This window comes from Amblyomma mixtum, chromosome 9 (assembly GCF_055824585.1).
Source record: "Amblyomma mixtum isolate Tamu chromosome 9, ASM5582458v1, whole genome shotgun sequence".
Taxonomy (NCBI): domain Eukaryota; kingdom Metazoa; phylum Arthropoda; class Arachnida; order Ixodida; family Ixodidae; genus Amblyomma; species Amblyomma mixtum.
This window is the reverse complement of record NC_143020.1, coordinates 115514643-115531021: the sequence shown is the minus strand read 5'-3', so window position 1 is coordinate 115531021 and position 16379 is coordinate 115514643. Positions and strand designations below refer to the sequence as shown.

The 16379-nt window shown below is 41.9% G+C and overlaps 1 protein-coding gene across 7 annotated transcripts in view; it reads right to left on the bottom strand.

The window, feature by feature from the left end:
• The window catches only part of LOC149330869 (uncharacterized), a 28740-nt gene extending 12705 nt beyond the window's left edge, over nt 1-16035 (bottom strand). The window contains exons 1-3 of one of the 7 annotated variants that reach the window (XM_089561565.1): nt 15938-16035; nt 3319-3403; nt 2139-2244 (exon numbers count right to left, since the gene is read on the bottom strand). The gene's annotated coding sequence lies outside the window, so the exon portion shown is untranslated. The other 6 variants (XM_089561569.1, XM_089561568.1, XM_089561566.1 and 3 more) reach the window with 6 other exon arrangements.
• Nucleotides 16036-16379: the final 344 nt, after the last annotated feature.

Here is a 16379-nt window from a genome sequence, read left to right as displayed (position 1 = left end):
GGCCAGCCGAAGAATGAGACGTGGTGAACGATGGCTATGAGATGATTTAATGGCCGCTGGCCTAGCGCGGGCGCTCCGTCCCGCGCCACTGCCGTCTTTGTCACACTACCCGGGGCCTCCGAGCGATCGTCCCGATCGGTGACGAACAGACGGCGAAATGGCGATGGTCTTGAGTGAAGGATCGAACAATACGTAGAAGATGGTGCAGTGCTGGCGCCGCCACGATGAGAAAGATGAGAGAATGAGTCCCGGTCCACGTAGCATCCGGGCCGGAGGGTGCCAGGAGCTGACGGCTGAGGTCCGTGGGCGCACCGGACGGCAGGGGCAGGGGGGCGGTGTCTTCACGTGTGGGTCTTGGGTCTCGGGTCAGTGGGGTCTCGGGTCGGTGGGGTCTTGGGTCGTCGTGTCTTGTGGTCCGGGCGGTGGACGGGACTGGGGTGAGCGTCGAGGTCGGTTCAGGTCGGGCGGGCTGGGGCATGGCCGGGCGGCGCGGACCAGGCACCCAGGGCCGACGTCCACGGCAGGCGCAGGACACCGAAGCTCCGGGACCAGGATGGCGATGAAGGGACCCCAGCACCTCACACCAAATGTAACGTGGCGGCCAGCCGAAGAATGAGACGTGGTGAACGATAGCTACGAGATGATTTAATGGCCGCTGGCCTAGCGCGGGCGCTCCGTCCCGCGCCACTGCCAGCTTTGTCTTCATCACAATATGCTTCAGAAAATACACATTTACAGAAAATAGTAAACAAAAACATGACTGGGCAATCATGAAGCAGAGAATATGCTTCAGAAAATACACATTTACAGAAAGTAGTAAACAAAAACATGACTGGGTAATCATGAAGCAGAGAATATGCTTCAGAAAATACACATTTACAGAAGGTAGTAAACAAAAACATGGCTGGGTAATCATGAAGCAGAGAATATGCTTCAGAAAATACACATTTACAGAAGGTAGTAAACAAAAACATGGCTGGGTAATCATGAAGCAGAGAATATGCTTCAGAAAATACACATTTACAGAAGGAAGTAAACAAAAACATGACTGGGCAATCATGAAGCAGAGAATATGACTCAGAAAATACACAACATTTGCAGAAGGTAGTAGACTATCCCACACTACAGCTCTGTACAAAAGCTGAAGAAAAAAATTAAAAGGGAAATAATTTTTTGAAAATTTGGAGTCTGGGTTTGCTGGGTTTTGTGGCACATGCCCATTGAAAATGGAACTGCTTTCTTTTCAGGGCTACAGAATTGTGTTTGGCTACGAAATGCTACCGGCAATAATTACACGCATCAGTCGATATTTACTATTGCTGTGTGCAAGGTAGGAAAAGAACAGAACGTATGTTTATCTTTTGTAAGGCCCTTCAACTTCCTGTACACAAAGCTATCACAGAGTTTTGAACATATGCTCAGGGGTTTAAGAAGAGCTTGGGGCAATCTGTTTTCAGAAAGTGGAAATAAGTAAACGGAAATAGGGTAATTGATGCCAGACAGAAGAAAATAATTTAGCTAGAGAAAGAGGGAAATTGACATAGTGCAGTAAAGTATCACCTAGGTGACAGCTGTCGCAATGCAACAGGCGCAATTTTTCCTACCATTCTCACCTCATTCTCTAATGCAGACTTTGAGCATCCCTGGACCTCACGAAACCGAGTTACATTATCAACTCCCTGTATTCTCAGTCTGCTCTTTCAACCGACCACAACATGGTGCTTTTCGCCACCGTAGCCCAGTGCAGAATGCCCCTAATAAAACCCCAGTTCAAAGGAATCTAGAGTCTACATCGCTCACAATATATATCAGGCACTGCTAAATAATCTGCACACTAACCCATAAATTCGACAGAGGCATTACACCAACATCATATATTTATCACCAACATCATCCTCTCCTCACATTTTCTCTTTCCTCCACCACAGGGAAGTAGCTGACCAGAATGCATCGACCCAGCAAACCAAAAACCTCTCAGAGACGTCTCAGAGACATCTAGACGTCTCTGAGACGTCTCTGAGAGGTGTTTGGTTTGTGGGATCGTATCATGCCTACATCTTTAGCTTTTCCTTCAAAATGACCCCTATTCCAACTTAGACTTATCCACAAGCCTAAAATTCCAGGTATGGTGTACTTACAGCACACAGGTGGGCACCACAAGGCAGGGCCACGCGTTCTTCAATGCCTGAAACCACAACCGCCACCCAGCCACGGAGAGCAGCCTCAACGCTAGTGCACAAGTCGCTGTAGAAAAGCAGGAGAACCAGAACAACATTGGTGTCATTAATATTAATAGTTTTATTCAATCCAGTCACAAATGTATACATGCGGGCATGACTAAGCCTGTGTGGCAATGCCCGGCAGCTGTGGCAGTAATCACGCAGCTAGACACAGAACAAGATTCACCATGACAGCACTGAAACATGAATTAGCACCTCTTTTTGGCTACTTGATGCATACTTGAATTGGTGAAAAAATAGCGCCAAACCATGCATATCACAAGAAAGAATGAAGATGAGAAACAGGCGCTGTGTCTCATCTTCATTCTTTTCTGAAGTTTGCATGGTTTGGCGCTATTTTTTCGCCAATTGAAAAAAAAACTAAACATGAACAGGACATAAAATTATGTGTGATAGAATCGTAGAGGCATGACTAATTTAAAACCAGCACTTAAGAGACAACAGATCAAATAAACCAGTACCTGCTAATACAAAGAGTGGCCCAAACAAAGAATAAAAATATGTGCTAAACTGTCATCCATTTGTCTCAGAGTCAAAGAAATACTCAAAATAACCGCGCAAACTCAACAGTTTAAACGATTTTTAGTGAACAACTATGAAAGAAAAAGGGCTACCTATGCAAAACTGCAGCTATGCACATTATCTTCACATCTTTATGAAGAATGAGCAGTAGTCGTCCAACATGTCTCACATGTGGCTTCCTTACAACAGGTAAGCGAAAGCGGAACGACAGCTTACAAAACACAGGAGTGCAGTGCTGGGGAATAGGACACTCATGACGACAACAATAAGATTTCTACAGCACAAGGGTAATTAGTATTAACAGAAAGCACAGCTAATGACTTTTACATTTAAAAACATAACTTGACTTTGAGCTCAATGAGATACAAAAATAAACTTGATTGCGCAGCTTTAAAATTAAGCAAGTTTTCTCCATGTTAAAGGCGCGTTGGTGACATGTTTGCGGTTTGTAGGTCTGCCTGATCCTCAGGTGTGCTTCTCTTTACACCAAAGCATACTAAACTCTAAATTCACTTAGCGATCCACGGCAAAACTAGTAGATTATGATACTACTTACTGGACATGCACTGGAACTAACGAAGCCGCAAAGTCGTGATTACCCCTCCAATGTCGCCACGGGAGCAGATAAATTGCCAAGAGCCCTGCAAGAAATAAGAGGGTTGAAAAAACGAGTCTTTCTCCACCTTGCATACTCATCACCACAACCTGACTACACCCACTGCATACTACCCGACTTTTCATTCCACTCACATAGAACAAAATCCTAATCGATGTCTCCAGTAGTGAAAAGTAGTCAACTATGTAACAATGAGCAACACCAGGACCCATTCCTCGAAGAAGCATATGTACAGTATACAGGGTGTTTCACCTAAGACTTTCTGCAATTTTTAAAAATAAGCTATTTGAATTAGATGCCCACTTTTTCTGGGATTGCATTGTCAGTGCTGTAGTACATCATAATGCAGCTAAGACGTGCTAACTAGCAGGCTTGTTAACCAATATTTAATAGTTAACTTTTAAACTATTACCATTGGGCTCCTTAATTATTGAGAGGCATGTAGCACACCGTAAGTAATGTCCATATCTGTTTATAGAATTTCGAGAACGCGGTTATCCTCGGCGCTGTGGCCCAACAAATTTTGGCTATTTCGACGAGTTAGGTTCACTGGAGAGGTTGCTTTGCCTGCAAGCTTCTCAAACCGCATGTATTTTGGCGCGATGTAGGCGAAATTTGTTGGGCCACAGCGCCGAGGATAACCGCGTTCTCGAAATTCTAAAAACGGATATGGATATTACTTACATGCCTCTCGACATGCCTCTCAATAATTAAGGAGCCCAACGGTAATAGTTTAAAAGTTAACTATTAAATATTGGTTAACAAGCCTGCAAGTTAGCACGTCTTAGCTGCATTATGATGTACTACACTGCTGACAATGCTATGCCAGAAAAAGCGCGCATCTAATTCAAATAGCTTATTTTTAAAAATTGCAGAAAGTCTTAGGTGAAACACCCTGTATAGCAGGGTATGAGTGCTGCTGCTACCAGCAGCTGATAAAGGATAAGCTGTTACAGAAGAAAAAAAGAAACAGAGGGCAAATTTCTGCACAAACCGATGGCATAACGACAATCACCCTCGCTTTCCAACCTCTCAGCCATAGTTACATATGCCTCCGGCATCAAAGAAGCAATGAGCTGCAACAAAAAACTGCTTCTCTCTACAGTGGTTTTTCCAAAAACGGCACCTTGTTTCACAGAGGAGGAGCCTGAGGTGTTAAAAGTAAGGATTGCAGAACTGAAGTAGACTTGTCACTTATTTTTTAAGCTAATTTGCTTTACTTCTATCCAAAAACTAGTGAGTGCTACTTTCAAATCAGCAACCATAGCTTTTGTTTCACTCTTGTACCTTCATTGATGAACCCACAATTATATATGCAGCCTCAAGCTTTCAATATAAAAATAAACACTTCTACAAAGTTGGAAACCGAGTTTTTCTTTCTTCGTATAAAATAATTTTGGTAAACATGAGTGGCTTAAATTTTCTAGTCTACTTTTTGTTCCTCAAACCACTAGCTGTTTTAGTCTGGCTTCTTGCTTAGGCATATGGCACTTCTTCACTCACACAAATTTCACTAGACAGTCCACAGATTTTCTAGAGACTGTTCACCAATGGAAAGAATTTTTGTCACCTCCAAGTTCATTGAAATAAGAGGCATTTCTGTAGTGCAGCTATGCACTATGTGCCTTTGCATAAAGAGTGAATCTCAAAAGTAGTATTTGGAACACTCATGTGGAGGCATATAGCTTTTACATGGCACACGATACTAGAAAGGTACAATTTAAAAAATATGTTTCCAGGAAGTAGTGCGAACAGAGTTCTCCCTCACAACATTCAGCTCACAAGCATGCCATGTGAGCAGCAGCGTAACCGATATGCTTCTAACCATTGATGTTACAGAGCTCCACTATTTCATTACCACACCGCCGCCGTGGTGGCTCAGTGGTTATGGTGCTGGGCTGCTGACCCGAAAGATGCGGGTTCGATCCCGGCCGCGGCGGTTGAATTTCTTTGGAGCAGAAATTCTAGAGGCCCGTGTATTGTGCGATGTCAGTGCACGTTACAGAACCCCAGGTGGTTGAAATTTCCGGAGCCCTCCACTACGGCGTCTCTCATAGCCTTAGTCGCTTTGGGACATTAAACCCCATCAACCAACCAACCAACCATTACCACATCACTTTGCGTTGGTCACCGGTGATCAACGGATGCAAACGGCGATTTCAGTGCTAGCGAAACCACTGAGGATTTGTTGTGCTACCTTGTTTTTTGTATTATAGACACTCGACTTTTTTCTAATAATATTATTTACTGCCTCAAGGCAAAAGGGAGTTGCGAAGACAAAAAAAATGGGGGGGGGGAAGGGGTGTTAAATGAGAAAAGGCGGGCGGAAGGCAAGGAGGGTGCAGTGATGTGGCCGCTACATCCAAGCAATCAATACGAGGGGGTACCCAAAAGAAACCGGACTTATTTTTGTTTGAACTTATTTGTTCACATTTTAGGCACAGACCTTCAATCTCCTTCAAAGTATTCCCCACTTGCAATGATACGCTTGTTGAATCTCTCATTCCATTTTTCAAAACATTGTTTAAATTCATCTTTTGTGACGCTTGACAGCGCCTCCGTCGTTTTTTTCTTCACCTCAGCAACATCAGCGAAACGCTTTGCATTCACCTATTTTTTCATTCTAGGAAACAAAGACAGTAGCACGGGGCAAGGTCGGGAGAGTATGAGGGTTGAGGAATACGGGTCATGCCATTTTTGGTCCAAAATTGTCGTAGAGACAGGGCTGTGTGAGCAGGGGCATTGCCATGATGGAAAAACCAGTCACCCGACCGCCACAAATCTGACCGCTTCCACCGCACACTGTTGCCCAATCTTTTAAAAACATCCAAGTAGAAAGCCTGGCTAACTCTCTGACCCTGCGGAACAAATTCTCAATGGACGACTCCTCTCACGTCGAAAAAACAAATCAGCATTGTTTTGAGGTTTGGTTTCACCTGACGAGCTTTCTTGAGGCGAGGTGAATTTGATGTTTTCCATTGGCATGATTGTTGCTTTGATTCAGGATTCGATTCAGGAACACTTGAGTTGTCCCCATAGCATCGTCCTTGTACGTCTTTCTTAATATTTCAAGAGTTTCCATTCAACTTTTTCCGAGCAAAAATCAGAATTTCACCGGCGCACACTGTTCACGAAAATCAGCCATTGCAAAAACGACATTCACACAAAACAGTCGTCACTCTAAAACTCTGCCTAAACTAGTCTGACCTCCTTCAACGACGGCACTCGGCTTACTGACTCTGGAATGTTCGTTCTATGCGCTCCTAGTGGCAAAACGCGGTACCAAAGAAGCTTTGCCGACCAAAAAATTTAGTCCGGTTTCTTTTGAGTACCCCCTCGTATATCAGGATGGGTTGTTCGGCGGGTGACCCGCTGCTGCCAAGTGCCGAACTCTTGCTGGTTTCAGTGCCGGCCAAACCCACAAGTGGTGAATATCGGTCAGTGAATATCAGACTTTCACTCCTTGTGTAGTTTTCATTTTTCCCGCAAGGCGGCAGTTTTTGAAACATCCTTGCAGTTGAGGTTCCGGCGCAGTGCGCTCGCGGGACCACGTCAGCCACAGAGACAGTGCACGCTCGAAAAAATTCCGTTTCATACAATGCTGCTACAACTACAGCACAATTTTTTTTATGCTTCTAGCAGCAGTGACCCTGCTGACATTTCACTGTCGAGATTAGATTCTGACGAAGAAACTGCGTAACCTCAGCATGAAACATGGGCACCGGGCCGAACGTAAACTTCGTTTTCCGCTTTGTTTGTTTTGTTCGCTCGCAGAGCTGGTTTACGCATCGCACTAATGTCATGAATGATATGTCTGGTTTCACTAGTGTCTCAACATCGCATGGTTGTGATTTACTTCCATCTATAGCCGCCTAAAAAAATCGACTCAGGGCCGGTTGAAGTTAAGGCACTGGCCTGATTTACACTTCGTAATAGCCGTAAGTTGTTCGCGAAAGCTGTGGATGTCTTCCAACTGGCCCTAAATCGTCCAAAACATCTTCTGAAATAGTTTCCTTTAAACCCAAAACATTGTAGTGCATTTTCAGGCAATTTAAAGTAAAACCTTTTAATAATGTGCACGAATATTATGAATTATTGGCTATATCAAACTGTTCCTGAATATTTTCAATAGACACGTGCATTTCTTACTTTACTTATCGAATTCGGTTTCCCATAAAACGGATATATCGAACTGCCGAGTGCCAAACTTTGCCCGCTCACATGGCAGGCGGCAGGATTTGCCTCACTACACGGGTGCCTAGTGGTGCTGCGGCAAGAGTTAGCACCATGGTTCACACTTTATCTCACTTTTGCCAACAGCACCACAGAAGATATAGCAGCGAGAACAGCTGGTAGCCAGGCGATCACCACCCATATGCACTTCTCGCACCTGTAGATAGCGCCTTGAAACCAGCAACATGGCTGGCTGTTGTAGCTTTACAGCAGCCATTTTCTGCTCACATCAACTGCCACAAAGTGGAGGTGGTGAAAACCATGATAGCTTTCGTCCTGGTGTCCAATTTTTTTATGCAACACTGTTTAATGCGAGGAAGCCACCCTAGCTGGCGTTTGACCTATCACCAACCAGGTGCTGCAGTGCTTAGAGAAGCCAACCTAGCTAATGCTTGCCGCTCGGCTTTTTGCGGCCTCTGCAATGTTGAAACGGTGCTAAAACTGCAGAGAAGGTCTCTCCCAGTCAATGTTCTTTCCCTGATTTAGTTTGGCTTCTCCAGCGCGAGTTTTTGGAGATATTTTATAATATAAATTTTGGCACTATATCGAGCCATTTTACACTTTTTTACCTATTCGCTGTAATGAGATAACACTGCCTTACCTTTCATAATTTTATGTGAGTAGATCACCACAAATGGAATGGAGGATACACTTGTGATGTTTCTGAAATTTTTTTTCAAACTCATAATGTCGAAAAGCAAACTTATCAAGCTATAGTTTGAAACATTGCATTTTACTTTGAAAATTGTTTGCTCGGTGTGAAGAATTTATATCAAGGACTTTCAAAATGGCCTTTTTCATGCAGTGTCAGAAAAAAATTTCTAGCTTGAAGAAATTTTTTTAGTTTAATTTCAATCTTTTTGCAGATAATTTATAACAAATTGAAAACATTTTATATTTTCCAGAATGTTTTTAGTTTCTCCAAGAGATTTTCTTGAAAATAAATGTTTTTCTTTATTGTCAACATTTCTGTGAGCAGATTTTTTTCGCAATATTCACTACAAGTATATGTGTGAAGTAAATTTAGTCAGAAAGTAGGTTTTATTGCCATCATTTTCATGTAAATTTCTTTTTTGTACACCTCAAATATTTTGGAGGTAGAAATTTTGGCTCAGACCTATCAAAAACGGTCATTTCTCCCATAACATTCCACACAAGGAAGCAGCTGCCCTCTAGGTATGAAAATCATTGGTAGGTGAACAACAAGCACTGTCTCTAGTATTGAGTTACCCACAAAAATAAACTACAGACAAATCCAGAGAGCAATGGTTCTCAAAGTGGGTTCAGCAGAAGTCTTGAGTTCCTCGGAGTGCTTTGTGCATTCCCCAAGCCCCTAAATACACGCATGCCTCAACCTCCCTTTTTCTTTGTCCACTTCATTGTGGGAGCAATGAATCTAACTACTTATGGAAGACTGGTTTCCTGTACAGTCAGTCGTTACAAATTAAATGGGCACTTTTCAGGGCCCATATATATATATATATATATATATATATATATATATATACGAGGGGGTACCCAAAAGAAACCGGACTTATTTTTGTTTGAACTTATTTGTTCACATTTTAAGCACAGACCTTCAATCTCCTTCAAAGTATTCCCCACTTGCAATGATACGATTGTCGAATCTTTCATTCCATTTTTCAAAACATTGTTTAAATTCATCTTTTGTGATGCTTGACAGCGCCTCCGTCGTTTTTTTCTTCACCTCAGCAACATCAGCGAAACGCTTTCCATTCACCTATTTTTTCATTCTAGGAAACAAAGAAAGTAGCACGGGGCAAGGTCGGGAGAGTATGAGGGTTGAGGAATAGGGGTCATGCCATTTTTGGTTAGAAATTTTCGTACAGGCAGGGCTGTGTGAGCAGGGGCATTTCCATGATGGAAAAACCAGTCACCCGACCGCCACAAATCTGGCCGCTTCCACCGCACACTGTTTCCGAATCTTTTCAAAACATCCAATTAGAAAGCCTGGCTAACTGTCTGACCCTGCGGAACAAATTCTCAATGGACGACTCCTCTCACTTCGAAAAAACATATCAGCATTGTTTTGAGGTTTGGTTTCACCTGACGAGCTTTCTTGAGGCGAGATGCATTTGAAGTTTTCCATTGGCATGATTGTTGGTTTGATTCAGGATTCGATTCAGGAACACTTGAGTTGTCCCCATAGCATCGTCCTTGAACGTCTTTCTTAATATTTAAAGAGTTTCCATTCAACTTTTTCCGAGCAAAAATCAGAATTTCACCGGCGCACGCTGTTCACGAAAATCAGCCATTACAAAAACGACATTCACACAAAACAGTCGTCACTCTAAAACTCTGCCTAAACTAGTCTGACCTCCTTCAACGACGGCACTCGGCTTACTGACTCTGGAATGCTCGTTCTATGCGTTCCTAGTGGCAAAACGCGGTACCACAGAAGCTTTGCCGACCAAAAAATTTAGTCCGGTTTCTTTTGGGTACCCCCTCGTATATATATATATATATATATATATATATATATATATATATTTATATATTGCATGTCATGATTTATTGGCATGACATGCAGTGAATGCTTATATGGCCTGCAATTTTATCGAATAATAAATATATATAAATATCCGCTTTTTAAAATCTCACTGTAAGCCAGTTGACATGCATGTAATAGGAGAACTGCAAAATCAAGACATCCAAGACTGCAGCCAGCTCAAGCCAATTCAAAATTCAACTGTATATCAGCTTTTGTATGGTGTTTTATCCACCAGTGAACACATATATGTACACTCCCTATAATACATGAATGTCAACACATTGTACTATACTATATAATTACACATGTGGTGCAAAGAAAGCCAAAGCCAAGCAACAATGTTATCACATATGTAACAAAAGCCAATTTTCACATTTTATGAATGTCAAAAAGCTTAAGGAATAAACTGGCATAGTGAGGGGCAACATGGCTAGAATCAATTGCTAAGCCTAAAAATGGAAGCTGTCCAATGAAACATATTGATAACGTTATTATTTATTTACTTATTTTTATTTGTACATACTATCAGTCCAACCTGGACCAAGATAAGAGTGGACACATCAAACATGTGGCATACGCAGACCAGCAGGAACAAGATGCAGTCAATACAGTTGAAACAATAAAACAGTGTTAATAAAGTATAGTCATAAAATACAGGTGAAAAATGGCAGGTAATAAAAGATTCCCTTTATATACTTTACTGCTTTATATGTTTAGCAAGACGGACGGAAAACTGTTCTCGAGATTGTGCATTTACAGCTTCCGTTTGGCAGCCCATTCCATTCGGACGCTGTTACAGGAAAAAAGGGAATATTTGAAACAGTCCTTGTGAAATTTCTCTATTTGGACATCTCTACTATGTTTATCACGGCTTATGCGTGTTCTTGTTCCGTTTATGTACCGCTTTTTTCTCACATGCACTAAACTATTAAGAGCACAATAAAAAAGGTTTAGTCTTTTTGAAAATTTAAATTTATAAATAAATAAAAAGCTAAATAAAAGAAAATGTGGCTAAAATAAATAAAATAAAAATGACTATAAATAAAATTTATAGCCACTATTGTAAATATAAAAGGTTTGGTTTTATGGTTTATGGAGGATTAATGTCCCAAAGAGACTTGGGCTATGACGGATGCCACAGTGAAGGGCTCTGGAAACTTTGACCACCTGGAGTTGTTTACTGTTCACTGCCACCGCACAGTACACGGGCCTCTAGAATTTCGCCTCCATCGAAATTCGACTGGCGCGGCCAAGATCGAACCCCCATCTTTCGGGTCAGCAGCCGAGTGCCATAATCACTAAGCCACCGCGGCGGCTTCTAATATAAAAGAGCCAAACTCTACACACTTAAGGTGACAGTAAGCCAATGGCAGCAAGGCAAGCAATGTTATTAAGCATTGTATGCTTATGAGCACTAAAGCAGCAGTGTATGGCATTTTATATCTCCATTCTTAAGTTGAATGACTAGTCCTGACGCACTCCCCGAAGTGGCCCGCTGTATGCAAGCCTTAAGTGCACTGCTCCTTCACTGTGTTCAGAGCATGTAGCAGGACTAACCTGTGCACTAGACTGTGCACAACTTAGCATAACCAAATGAATAGCATAGCCAACAGAATAAAGGTATGGCACAGAATGACATAATAACATACAGCCGTGCAGATAACATAAAATGAATAGCACACCATCAGCCCAATGGAAATTCTTAAGAGTCTGAAAAGCACCTCATCTATTGAAGGCAGAGAGACACAAAAACGAAACAGCGCAGAATAATACATTCGTATAGAATGAAGTAAGTTTTATTTAAAGCCTGTTTCACATGCAAGACAAAACACTCGCGATTTGTGCTGCCATGGTGGCTCGAGCAGCCAGAGCAATGAGGTTCCAACAAAGAGGAAAATTTTCACTGCGACGCACGGCTCATACTCAGTTCACTCAGTCGCTTGCATGTGAACCAGCTTTTAGGAGGTATTTTCTTTGGAGAGTGCCAGACCTAACAAATCAGATCTGATGCCTTACATGACCCATGTTAATTCTCATTATAAGCTTTTAACAGGCCTTACACAGTGCCAGCGGTGGATGAAAATTACTGCCTGCACTCTCATCATCAAATGCTCACAAATTGCCTTCAGTGCCACAAGCACTTATGTATGCTATATATTCATGTTATGATTGAAGTGAACTTCCCTTTGGGCAGACCACAGGTTCATCAGCTTTAAAAGGCTCATGGGTACTTGCACTGGCCTCTTAGTAAAAGAGAATCATTTTGCTCTCTGTGTGTGCAAACTGAAACGTAAAGCACAAGGCATTTCTTTGCTATCACAGCTGGGCTATGTACGTGGCCAACTTTGAGCAAGGCAGTATGTAACGGCTACTGATATTCCTTGCAGCATGAATTGAAAGAATTCCTGATCATGTACTATCACTCAGTCAGTCTCAAGTGTCAATACAGTCATGCATCATTGAAGGGCTCAAATGCTATTTTTACGTACAAAGCTACAGAAAACAGTACCAGCATTTCACTACTCCGTGCAGTATAAACAAAATCCTGCCATTCTGGCTTTGTTTTGGTTTATTATTGATAAAGTACAACTGTTTGGATAATGCAATGCCCTTTCTTTATTGGACCCAAAAACAATAAAATCAAATTTAGGAGCATAATACATTAGTGCAATGCCCAAATTTACCTCCTATTTGTTGTCTGAGTGTGTCACTACAGTACTTCAAAAAAACATACTACTCCTTTTTCACCGTATCCGTGGTGCTCTGAACATATTCTAACAATGATCAGTGTGTCTACAACAGGCGGCGGGCAATGAGACAATATCTCAAATTTCAAAAATTCAACCTGAGCGTGTGGTAAATGGCACAGTCAACTTTATTGCACATTCATTTTTTTTCTGGTTGCAGTGAAGGCATTCAATACATTAATAATAGAAGGCAACTGAATAAAAGTAAAAAAAGCAAAAAAATTCACAAATACTCCAGAACAAGAAATAGCTAAGACACTAGACAGTAGGCAAACAGGCTAGGCTGACTTGTAGAAAACGGTATGAATTTAAGTACAATTTAAATATTCGACATATGAATAATGTAGCCATGTCCACATTTTTTGTTCCATTAGCACACTCTTTCCGATTCATTTCGTGAGGTGTTGGAGCTGGCCTGAGAAACCACACTATTCAATCTAACAAGCTTGTAAACATAACAGATGACTGACAAAATTAACTGTCAAAAGATGGGAAATAAAAACTCGGACAATCAGTGGTTCTAAGCTTAATCAAGAAAACATCACAAACTTCACAAGATCGGTATCAGAGCAGATGCTGCTGCTTCCAGTTAAAGAATTTAAAAAGCAGAAATAAAATCTGTCTGACTGCACAAGCACAACCATACATAATTAGCTATCTAAAGTCAAAGATCTTCAAACACTGAATCAGTGCCAGACAAACACAGCGTCAAAACATATTGTCAATCCACATCAAAACAGTTAAAAAAGAAACAGTGCACTTAATTTGCTAAAAAAACATCGAAGCAAGAACCCTAAATATGGTGTTTATTCTTTTAGGACTTTCTTCTTCCCTTTAAGATGTAAGGATTGCACACTATTTTGTCCATTGAAATTCTTGTTGAAATAAATTGTGTCAGACCATTTCACAATTCAGGGTTTTTTGGTAATTTCAAATAAAGAAATAGAAGGAACCACTTGCTTTGTTCTGCAACATTAAACGCACTTTATTTTCACCGGGAATTAGGCTGAAAAAGTCAAGCTGTACCAAAATATGCTTACTAGAACAATTCCCCTTTTTATCTCTCCATGTCCTGACGTGTTGGCCTAGCGACTAGAGTTTGCCAGCTGTACCTATGGACACAAAATCGAATACCAACTGCGATGGCTGCACTTAATGGAGATGAAATGCAAAAACACTCAAGTGCTGTGCACTGTAAGTGCATATTACACAACACCACATGGTCGACACTAATCCGGAGTCCCCCACTATGGGGCCTCTCATAGCCCTATGCCTATGCTAGATCTTTATGGTCTTTGCACTTACCCTAACTACAGAAATATTGCTTCAACATCAGAGCTGTCATTCAGAATTCACAACAATGTACATTGCTGAAAGGCACTGCCATCAGAAAAAAATTATTTGATCCAATTCTAACAACACATCAGGATTAAAGCTGTACTACGCTTGGCTCTGACAGGTAGTGTTCAAATTCATTCTTAAGTAAAAAGTAGACCTACACCATGGGTGTCAGGGGTTGCAAAAGAATGACACCACAAGCAAGTACTGTTACTCTCTCGAAAATAGGCTTAGAACAAGTGTTAGTTTCTGCAATAAACCCCAAAAACCTTGCATGGCAAAATGTGTTAACACAAAGGTAAATTTTGAAATTGCCTTCCAGTTTACCTCTTCCTTCTGTAAAACATGCCTGAAGTGCAAAACTAAGAAGAGATTGGGTATTATGCAATAATAACCAAAAATGAATGGGTATCCACCATCAGCCACAACCAACATGTGACAAGAATACAGCCTTGAAAAAAAAAATGCATTCTATAAAACTACATGACACTGAGGGGAGGCCAGGAATATCTTCTGTTCTGTGGGTGGGGGGGGGGGGGGGGGAAACGGGGGCACTTCAGGTCTAATGAGTGTTGCTTTTGTAAAAGCCGGCAGCAAGAAGTAGCCTATGTATGTGAAAAAGACAAAAACTTCTGGTGCAGCTCTTAAAGTATACATCTTGGTGACATATCCTCAAGTACTGTGCTACATAATGAGTGTATGGACATGTAGTTTAATCAGTAGAAAGGACATATGGTTTTTTATTTCCACTGCAAAAGGGTGAAGTTTCGAAGCTGTACGCGTATGCACAAACGCATTATTGCACGCAAGGCTTCAGAATAAAAATGACGCGACCACAATGGCCGCCGACATTCAACAGACATGGGGGCGCCACAGCCGCGGAGCGTCGATTGGCTGGCGATCCGCGTCTCAACTTCCGGTCCACAAAGATTTGCCACTATGGCAACGAAATACGGCTGCAATACTCTGCATAACAGCGCGCTAGAAAGTCATTACTTAACGCTATAAGCACCCCGCAACTGATTTACACTGTCTTGCTGGAAACAAAAAATTGATCGCCATTCCTCATGCAGCGCACAGAAATGAACAATGACGCCCTTTTATTTCTGCCAAAAGCTGTCAAAGCGCGACAACAAACCAAAGGGGGCAAAGATGCTAACGACACTTCCGGGTACATTAACGCCTGGTAATGAAGAATCATTACCATAAACGTGTTCAACCAAACAGCAAGAGCGCACTCACATTTTCAAGGCAGACATGGGCACTCCATAAGCGCATCCGCAATAAAGAAAACCGATTATCAGAAGGACGTGGCATATTGTTCTTCCGCAGAATGCTGCGCGCCGTGGCGTTGTAATGACACACGTAATTATGCCGCGCAACCACAGTCGAACATCACGACGACCAACATTACACCACAGCTCTGTTTTCGCCAAACCTGACTGTGCTGTCCACCAAAAAGTGGCTCAGACCGGATCAAATAAAAGCTGCATGTTTAAAAACACTCCGCCGCGCTAGGCAGCGCCAACAGAGCCTCTCGGCCATGTTCGGCTAGGATGAAATTTCAAACGCACACAAAGGCTTAGCGCAATGTTATCAGCCTTGATGGGACTTCCGTTTTCACGGCGCCGCTTTGATTGCAGCAGCCTCCGAAAACGAAACAGTCGCAAGGAACAAAAGAAAGCGTGTCCCCGCAGAAATGTCCATCTAAACAAGCAAAATAACGTACCTGCTACAGGCTTTCAAGAATCGACTTCTCCGTACCACAGCACTTGACGCCCGTTAGGACTAACTTCGAAAGCTGCAGTGACCTCTGGCGCTCTTTGGTTGTTGTTGCTGATGGCGCTACCGCTGTAAATCAGGGTAATAAAATGTATAATGTTGTTCTTCTGATTATGTTAAGATTATTACAGCTCTCCAGATATTAAATCATATAAACCCCTAACGGTCTCACTGCGTTTACCAGTTTTCAAATTTGCGGATGTGCATACACATTCGTAGACATAAATATGCGTAATATTAAAATATGCATTGTGAAAGGTGGGCTTTTAACATAATTTTAAGTAATTTTTTTCGTTAAATGTGTAGCTGTTCTGCATTTCATTTCGCTAGGTGACATACATCTACAACTATAAAGAAGTGGAATATGCCATGTTCTGCCTGCACTGAAT